Source organism: Nicotiana tomentosiformis, chromosome 7 (genome assembly GCF_000390325.3).
Source record: "Nicotiana tomentosiformis chromosome 7, ASM39032v3, whole genome shotgun sequence".
Lineage (NCBI taxonomy): Eukaryota > Viridiplantae > Streptophyta > Magnoliopsida > Solanales > Solanaceae > Nicotiana > Nicotiana tomentosiformis.
In genome coordinates this window covers 6818429-6829116 of record NC_090818.1, presented here as the reverse complement: position 1 = coordinate 6829116, position 10688 = coordinate 6818429, and positions in this window count along the sequence as shown.

Here is a 10688-nt window from a genome sequence, read left to right as displayed (position 1 = left end):
TTTGTTACTTCGTCGCATTGCCACAATTAGACGACATGCCTATAGGGATAAAGTATATAAAATCAATTTAATCAGATAATCAGAGATCATGCCTATAGGTTTGTAATGCCTTTAATCTGTAAATCCATTGGCCTAAAGTTACAACGCTGCTGGAAATCCAGAATCACCTAGGAACCATGCCTATAGGACTTTAAGACTTGATCCTGAAAATTGTATATTGCTGAATCTGCCCGCGTGCGATTTACCGTTTATATGTGGAGGTTAACTTGAACCATTTCTTGCATTTATGTGTAGTCCTATATGTTTTGAATGCGTGCTAGTTTTCTCATTTTTAAGCATCCTAAGTGAAGTCTAGAACCACCCAAATAGAGGTCCAAAGCCTCCTGGACCATAGGTATGGGACGTGTAGTGCACGCATAGGGTACGACTTAGAATTGAATTAGAACACCTTTAGGTAAATAACTTCAACATAGTAATTGGGTAGCAGGAGATGATAGTCTGTGCCAACTGAATAATACGAGCAACCTCTACCTTAAGAGAGTTACAAAGTATTATTTATATTGCACGGGGTGATACTTTAGGCTAAAAAACTTAGGACCCCCCCTCCCTTTTTTTTATGTGCGTGATATTCACACTTAGTTATTTAACATTGATCAATATAGTTTGTACCTTTGTAGTTATAAAGACTTGCACTGATTCTTATATGTTTTAATGAGACTCTACAACTTCTGAATTTCCCTTCTATTTATTTGATCACCTAGCTTAATTACTTAATCCACATAGTCTAAAGTTTGGTCGGGACCCATAGTTGTGGACCTCGAAGAGTGCCTAACACCTTCTCTTTGAGGTAATTTAAGCCCTTACCCGATCTTTGGTGGTGCAAACTAATTAAAATGGAGTTATCCGAAAATAGGTGCCCTAACGCACCTTAATAATTGTTAAGTGGCGACTCTTCTCTTTCAATACCCATTTAAAAGAGTTATCACATGTCGAAACCCGCTTTCGCGAGAAAACGGGACGCGACAAGGAGTGGATTCATGCCGAGGCCCAGCTAGACGTGTTTCGAGATTTGCCTATGGCGGGGTCTATTTCTGGGACTGCCTTGAAGATGCTTATGTTAAGGCTTTTGAAGCTCGAGTCACTTGCAGGTACGACCCTGCTACGCCAGAGGCCGGTCGAAGATGAGGGGGACGAAGGTGTATATCGGCTTGAGCAGAATGCCTGGTATGACGTTGCATATCCTGAGGGCGAAGAAAAGGGTGTTGAAGGTCAGGAGGGTGACATTGTTGAGGGCCAAGTCCGTGAAGATGTCGCAGACCGTGATGGTGGTAGCCGGTAATTTTCTTTCTCGACTCGTTGTTTTTTTTATGTAGTTGGTGGCATCTTATGGTTTGTATCTATGTGTGTTTTAATTTTGTCGCTTGGTTGCCTTGATTTTCTAGCCGTTCTCACTTAGTCCGAACAAGGTCGAATGTAATCTATGTTCAATTATGGTCGAGGGCTGGTGGGTGTTAGTTCGAATAAGGTCGAACATAACCTATGTTTAGAAAGATATGCCTTTAGGTACAGAGCTTGTCAACATCATAACCTTTAAGCATTGTTGCTTTGACTGTACACTTGCAGAAATAGAAATAAACTTCATGCATTGCTGCTTTGTTCATACACTTGAAGAAATTAACAAATTTTCGGACATTAGCTGGCGTTCCAGTCCTAGTCCCGGTCTATCTAGTCCCTTCATTGGTCAAACTGGAGAGTGCTTGAGGGGTCGAGCAATGAACTAGCCGTTCTGTGTCTTCGTCTTAGCGTACTTCAACTTGAAGTGTTCCCATCGTCTCCTTGTTAAAAACCTCCTTGAGAAAACCCAATTGGGACAAAACTCAAGTGAGGGAAAAAAGAATACGACTTGGGGGACGCTTTATCTCTTAGAAGTTGAAGTACTTGAGGTAGGTAATATTCCAATTCTTTGGTAGTAGCTTTCCTTCCATTGTTTCTAGTTGGAATGACCCTTTGTTCGTTATTGCCATGATTTTGTACGGACTTTCCCAATTTGTTCCTTGTTTGCCTTCCCGTGGATCTTTTCTTGTTCTTGTTGTAATAGTGTTCTACTTGTTATTTTTGGGCGATCATTCTTATGTAGGCCATGTCTCTTCGTTCTTCGACTTCGTCCTGTTCCTGCCTTCTGCTTTCATCATTTCTTGGTCCTCTCTCATGGGAGTATCTTAGACTCATGTAATGACCCGACCGGTCATTTTGAGCTCTAGCGCATCATTCGGCGGTTTGATGCCATGAGTAGCTTCACTTCGAGTTTGACTTGCGCGTGCAGTCAGAATTGAAATTCAGGAAATTCAGAGTTGATTTGGAGAGAAATTTCTAATTTCAGAAGCTTTAAGTTGGAAGAATTGACTAAGGTTTAACTTTTGAGTAAACGACCTCGGAATCAGGATTTGAAAGTTCCAACAGGTTCGTATGATGATTTTGGACTTGGGCGTATATCCGGATCGGGTTTTAAATGACTCGGGAGCATTTCGGCACCTATTGTGGAAAGTTGGTATTTTGGAAGGATTTCATAAATTTGGGTTGAAGTGTATTTTAATGTTATCGATGTTCGTTTTGGGATCCGAGTCTGGGAATAGCTCTGCATGGTGATCCTGGTCTTAGGAGCGCGTCCGGATGTGGATTTGGAGGTCCGTAGGTCATTTTGGGGTCTTTTGGTTAAAGTTGAAATTTGAAGGTTTTTGGGAAGTTTGACCGGGAGTGGACTTTTTGATATCAGGGTCGGATTCCGATTTTGGAAGTTTGAATAGGTCTATGATGTCGAATGTGACTTGTGTGCAAAATTTGAGGTCAATCGGACGTGATTTGTTAGGTTTCGACATCAAATGTGGAAGTTTGAAATTCTAAAGTTCATTAAGCTCGAATTGGGGTGTGATTCATGATTTCGATGTTGTTTGATGTGAGTTGAGGCCTCGAGCAGGTCCATGTTATGTTATGGGACTGGTTTGTGTGATTGGACGGGGTCTAGGGGGCCTTGGGTGTGTTTCGGGATGGTATCGGATCAAGTCGAGCTGTTTTGGAACTGCTGTTGCTGGTTCTGGTTTTGACCTTCGTGAATGCGAAGGGAGTCTCGCATTCGCAAAGAGAAATTTTAGGGGTCTTGGGAATTGGCCTTCGCGAACGCGAGGCAATTGACGTGAATGCAAGGCAGATGCTGGGCAAACCTTTGCGAACGCGACACAAGGGTTGCGAACGCGAAGAAGGAAGAGGACTGGGAGGCCTGGAGTCATTTATCCTTCGCGAACATGAAGCTTCAACCACTAACGTGAAGCAGTAGGTCCTGGAGGCATCGCAAACGCGAGGCTTTGGTCGCGAACGCGAAGAAGGGGTGACTATGTTGGGCAGAAAGTTTTAAAATGCGGGATTTAGCCCATTTCACTCATTTCTCTCTTGGTTGGGCGATTTTTGGAGTTTTTGAAGAGGAGATTTTCATCATCTATATCAAAGTAAGTGATTCCCACCTATTGCAAGTTAAATACTTGTATTATATATAGATTGTAACATGGAAATTCATGAAAACGTAGTGAAAATTTGGGATTTTGGTAGAAAACCTAGAAATTGGTATTTTTTTTGGATTTTGACCACGAATTTGGGCATGGAATTGAGAATAAATCATATATTTGAGTTCATGATGTTATGGGTAATGTTTATCTTCGAAAATTTCCGAAATTCGGGCATGAGGGCCCGGGGGTGAATTTTAGGAATTCTTCAATTTGGGTTGGAAAATCACTTTAACAGTTAGGATATGAACTCTTGAGCATGTATTGACTATTTCATATAACATTTGTCTAGCTTCGGGTCGTTTGGCATCGAGTTGAGGATTTAAAGAACAATTTTGGACCGGAAAGTAAGTTTTGAGACAAGGTAAATCTCCTGTCTAACTCCGTGAGGGGGAAACTACCCCTAGGTGATATATTTAATGTGTGAAACTTGTTTCGGGGACTACGTACGCACGAGGTGACGAGAGTCCGCACGTATTTAGATCCATGTTATTATCCGGGCAGACTTAGGTTCACCCCATGCTGTACTTGTACTATAGGGATTATCCTTGCTCGTTTAATTCTTTTATTCGCATTACAACTTGAGACTAGACATGCGTAGAGTGATAGACTTGCTATTGTAAAGTATTTGCGAGTTTCATGACTTGCCATGGAATAATGGTGTTCCTCTTACGGATTTCTCATACGTTATGCTTTTTCATCGAACCATTTTCCTTAAAAGTTATAACTCACATGTTTATTCGTGAGTGGGGGACAATGACCTATTTAAGCTTCTTATTTTAATGGGATCGGGCCATTCGCCTCGGCAGGATTTATGTACCACACTCTCATTGGAGCGGGTCATTCGCCTCGGCAGTTTAATAGATGCATCTATTGTTCGTGTCGTTCGACCCTCGGCAGTGCACAATTTAAATATTTATGTTGGATCGGGTCGTACGCCTCGGCATTTCTATAAAAATATCCTCATGGAATCGTGCGTAATATTTGGCAAGAAGCCAGAGTATCTGTGAATTTTTCCCTGATTCGAATTATAACAACCTATTTGGTGAGGTCCATTATATATATATATATATATATATATATATATATATATATATATATATATATGCACTCCGGTTGAGGAGGAATTTGCTAATTAAGAGCTTGAGTTTATTGTAAGGAGGATAATTGTACCACATATTTACACTTGTTTATTTCATCTATTTACTCTGCCTCATATTTGTTCACCTCCTTACTGTACCTCATAGTATTGGACCACTAGTGAGAGTCGATGTCGACCCCTCATCACTACTCCTCCGGAGTTAGGCTAGATACTTAATGAGTACACGTAGATTTACGTACTCATACTACACTTGCTGCACATTTTTGTGCAAGTACTTTTATGTCAGGTGGTCCTTTGGGCACGGAGGCACGAATGATGCGGGGACTTGCTGCGAGCTGCATTTTATGTTACGATCCGCAACCAGCAGAGTCTCCTTCAAAGTTATTTGTATTTTTCCTGTCTAGTAGATGCTCATGCATTCATGACACCGGGTTTTGGGAATGCTTTTGGGTTGTTCTGTATTAAAGTTGTAAAATTATTGCCATTTACTTTGTAAATTTTATCTCTTACTATTTAATTGAAGGAAATTTATGATTTCAAAAAAATACTAAAATGAGTAGTTAAGTTAAACTTTTATTGTTGGCTTGCCTGACAGTGGTGTTAGGCGACATCACGACCTTTAATGGATTTTGGGTCGTGACAACATGGTATCAGAGTGTTAGGTTCACATAGGTCTCACGAGTCATGAGCAAGTCTTGTAGTGTCTTGCGGATCGGTACGGAGATGTCTGTAATTATTTTTGAGAAGCTACAGGACTGTTAGGAGCAATTCCCTTCTTGATTCCTCATCGTGTGATTTGATTCCTTTGAGGCTTATGCCCTCATTTGTTTCCTATGCAATCTTATGGGGCGTGAAGCGCTTGTTATCAATTTGGACTCGAAGAATTTTAATGTTACTGCAAAGGTGGTGCAAAATGTTTCTCCCTGCATATTCGATTGGGTTAATGTCATCGCCTTGCATAAGGACGTTCTGTCATTGTAGCTCAGTAGCTTTATTTCTAATATTTTTAGGGCTATGCACCAATTGCTATGATATTCATGAGTTGTTATCTCACAGTATTAAAGTAATGGTAGGATACTTGTCTATGTGTAGGTGCAGTGAATGATTTGAAATGAGGTTTTTCTCAATGCATGATTCAGAGATTCAGTGTTTTATTTCCAGCGGAGGAAAGGCAATCGGACTAAGAATGATCAGGTTTGGGTTGATGGAGTAGCGAGACTTGGTATTTTCGAGCGTGGTGGAATCTTCATCCATGATGTGGTGTCGTCGTCCTTGATGAATGTGTTAAGTTCGCCGATGTTATGGTTTTCTTCAATTATCCTTTGGGGCAGGGTATTATGAAATAGTGTCGGGGAAGCAGCTGTCAGAGATCGCAGTGTGCAGTGGTTCAGAATCGAATCGGTGTTCCTAGTGTTGATGGCTCGAGGAAGATGATCTTCGAGGAGGTTTAAAGTTGGTAGCGATCTAGCAATTCAAGTGCTACAAAGATGGATTTTGATTTAAAGGCAACAATTGGGCAGCGAAAGATGAGGAAGGACATGGCTGAAGGGAGTCTCGCAGTTGTTGAATTACTAGTAGGTTAGGTATGAAAAGCAGAAGTCGGGAAATTGCCTAAAGGAGAGGGTTTAACCAAAGTGGGAGATTGGCAGAGTATCATATGGGTTCTGTGGTAGATAGCTACACGCCTTGAGAAAACTTTAGAGTGATTCGGGACTTACGGTGGACATTGACTAGGTCTACAGGCTAATTTGGAATATTGGCTACTATACTGAGGAAGATTGGATACAACAGGAAGGAGTTGCTTGATATGAATAGAGATGCAAAATGACTTCGGATTGAAATGTATTGTCGCACCTGTAGTTAATGTTAATGGGGAGTGAACGGACTTGCACAGTTGGTGGACGGGCACGGGCTCAGAATAGTTTATTGGTTTCGTAGTTATTGTACTCGGTACAGCGTCATTAAAAGAGGTCAGCATGGAATTTCCACAGGTAGGATATCTCTTGTGAGCAGGTTAGTGGTTGTGTGGTGTTGACGAAGCTTTTGCGAAGAATTCTACTAGCTACCTAGTATGAGGTCGAACATGTGAATGTGGCTAGGGATTCAAAGAGTTCATGAAATGGTTAACAGGAAGATTTCGAGGAATTTGGCGGGTCGATTGCGCGAGGACATGTCAGTGAGGAAGAGGAAATCTTGGTAGGTTCCAGGGTCATGTAATGGTAGCTTCAAGCTAAGTGGGAGAGCCCCACCGCCTATGATTGAATTGCATGGTTGTCTACTTGTAAGATTTCTTGTTATCGGCATATTGATAGGTTATTACGACTAAGGTAAGAGAACATCAGTGGTGATTTGAGCAAAGAATTTGAGGAATGTGTGCTACAATTGGCCTTATCGATTCATGTTCAGGCTTAGAGAAGACTCAAATTTTATGCTTCGTGTAGATGTGATGTATGAGGAAAGTGATTCAGTCGGGTGCTTCTTTGAGAGAGTGATTCATGTGCTAGCAGAGCCTTGGAGTTAATTATAATCGGGACCAAGTCGGAGTGGGTGACTCTCAGCAACGGTCCTAGTGGATTCAAAATGTTAAAGTGTGGTGCCTAAGGATTTTGAGTCTGTACTATAGTTAAGTACCGAGGTTTTGCAGCGGATTAGAAAAAGGGGCTTGGAGTATTCTATGTTATCTTTGGTATGCGGTGTAGCATTTGAGGAATGGAAGAAAATGACTTCGGATTCATTAAGGAAATATCAGAATGGGCGTACCAGTTGAAGATGTGAATGTGCGCACAAGCAGGGTATGAGATGGTTTGTGGGTTTTGAGACAACGTGATTTCGTGAAATAGGGTCCTTCTGGATGAGTGCGAATTGGGTTCGTAATGTTTTGAATGGAGCTATTATTATTCCTAAGGGAAGTCCGGAGTAAATTAGAAGAAGTCGGGTCGGTTAGAAATGGTTGAATCAGCATGATTTGGCAATGATCAGTTCCTTCAACGTGTTAAGTTTTACAGGTGGTTGTGGCGGTACGTGCAAGGCTTGACGGCCACCATAATTGATTTTATTTGGAGGCATTCGAGTTATTATGGCATGTTATGTGTAGATGGATCTCTGAAGAGTCATGGTGGTTTAGACCACTACTTGGGATTGTATTTTCTGCGGTTTGAGAATTTAGTTGCGTGTTGCATTGGTTCTTCTAAAATGAGCTAAGTAAAAGTTTTCTATATGATGAAGTGTTTATTCTATTAGTGGATCAGGGGTTATTATGGAATTTTGGTACTCTCGCGTATTGGCATGTTAGGTGTAGTGGACGACATGGGAAATTGCAAGCTGAGGATCAAGGTTACGGTTCGGTGTTGATAAGAATGTCAAGATCTCGGACTAGAAGGAAAGGATTCAGTTGGTTAGAGTAAGCTGGTATTGTCTTTAGCATCACCTGAGATTGGCATCCTGTGTAAGAGGCTTTGTGTACTAATTGCGGATTCTTGATTTGCTTTACAGCGTTAGTGTGGCCGGTGGAATAGATGTGCAGACTTGTTACCTGGTACGGAAGGTCGGGGGAGCATATCCCACGGGAAGATTGTATAAGTGTGACATATAGTTGCTTGATTGGTTAAAGATTGAAACCAAGTATGCAGATTTTGGTACTATCGCTAATGTGAGAGTTTAGGCCTAAAGGGCGCTCTCTTCAGTTGGATGTGAATTGTGGGAGTTTGTTCCGGATTCGATGGTTTTTCTTGTGTGTCATGGGAAAGAGGTCATTGTGGATCCTTGAGAGGTTATTTGCCCAACCATGTTATGATCAGAATTGGTTTGAGGTCCATTGACAAGTTCGATGTGGATGTGTGCTCTACACCAGCCTAGGTATGTTCATTCAGCATAGCATTCCTTATGGAGGAGCGTTCGGGTGTTGGATGTTATTTTCGTCGTCAGCTATTTCATGTAATACTCTATTGTGCCTTGTGGGTTGTGAGACAGCTTGATTATTCGCGTGTATGTTGTGATCCTGTGTAGCTTGCAGTGTTATATGAGCAGGATGGCTCTCGAGATGCAGGTCATTCATCGCACCTTAGTCGTGCTTGAGTTTTGTAGCGTATGGCGCTATCTGTCTCCCCAGGATTTGTATTATGCACTTCGCGTGCTTGTGGTTGATATTTGGGTATTTCATAAGTATAAATATTTCTAGCTTGATGGGTATTTCCCTATTTATTATTATATGTGGATTGGGTGGCACGCCGCCACGGAGATATTGTTTGGATCGGGTGGCACTCCGTCACGGGTATCATGTGTGGATCGGGTTGCACGCCACAACAGCGTTATGTTGAGTACAGTTCCCCATATTTATTCTTGTGTGCTCTATTTCTCACTTTCTAAGGAAGGTTCATAATATCCTTTCAGTTATTTAACTAGTTACGTGGGTAGGGTAGCTCTTTCTAGAGTTTGTTTCCTTATGTATCACATTCGAGTTTGTAGTTTGTTGGCACCTTGTGGCATCATATGAGACTTTTGACAGTGTCCGGGGTGGCTTATTGCGTGAGCATGTTGTACTGAGAAAGACGAGATTATTGGACCTGGGATCAGTGCGATCAGATTTATATGAAGCATATTAAAGAGCAAATATCGTTATTTGGTTCATAATGAGGTGATGGTTCTTGTCAAGAGGAGAGACTCGATGATTTGTTGACTTGGCAGTTAGTTATGAATTTCTACACATCTCTTCCGTCATGGCAGCATCGCAAGAGTTGGAACAGGACTTATATGTGTTATGAGGTGTGTTGTGGGCATCAGATTCGTGGAATTTCGGCTATTGTTATCAGAGGACGTTATTATGGTCATGTGAATAATGTGGTGCATGATGTGAATTCAGTAAGGGTATACAATCATGTTTGGTACAATGTGTAATGATTGATACGGTGTTCGGATGCTGGAAACCGGCCTGGTATGGAATTTCGGATGTTGGAATCTCACTCTGAGGCTTTTTGACTAAATAAATGGTAGAATCTTCAGACTTGCTCGAGCTAATGTGCTCACCTGGGTTGTGGTAGCATGGATAGGTGCTCAAGGGGTTAAAACAATGATTTCAGCATATTCTAGAGCAGTTCTTAGCACGTTCGAGGACGAACGTATGTTTAAGTGGGAGAGAATGTAACGATCCGACCGGTCGTTTTGAGCTTTAGCACGTCATTCGGCGGTTTGAGGCCATGAGTAGCTTCACTTCGGTTACTATGACTTACACGTGTGGTCAGAATTGAAATTCGGGAAATTATGATGATTTGGAGAGAAAATTCTAATTTCGGCAGCTTTAAGTTAGAAGAATTGACTAAGGTCTAACTTTTGAGTAAACGACCTCGTAATCGGGATTTGAAAGTTCCAAGAGGTTGGTATGATAATTTTGGACTTGGGCGTATATACAAATCGGGTTTTGGATGACCCGGGAGCGTTTCAGCATGTATTGTGGAAAGTTGGTATTTTGGAAGGATTTCATAAATTTGGGTTCAGGTGTATTTTAATGTGATCGATGTCCGTTTGGGATTCCGAGTCTGGAAATAGCTCTGTATGGTGATCCTGGTCTTAGGAGAGTATCCGAATGTGAATTTGGAGGCCCGTAGGTCATTTTGGGGTCTTTTGGCGAAAGTTGGAATTTGAAGGTTTTTGGGAAGTTTGACCGGGAGTGGACTTTTTGATATCGGGGTCAGATTCCGATTTCGAAAGTTAGAGTAGGTTCGTAATGTCTAATGTGACTTGTGTACGAAATTTGAGGTAAATCGGACGTGATTTGATAGGTTTCGGCATCGAATGTGAAAGTTCGAAGTTCTAAAGTTCATTAAGCTCTAATTGGGGTGTGATTCATGATTTCGATGTTATTTGATGTGATTTGAGGCCTTAAATAGGTCCGTGTTATGTTATGGGACTAGTTTGTGTAATTGAACGGGGCCCCAAGGGCCTCGAGTGTGTTTCTAGATGGTATCAGATCAAGTCGAGCTACTTTGGAACTTTTGTTGCTGGTTCTAGTTTTGTCCTTTGCGAATGCGAAGGGAGTC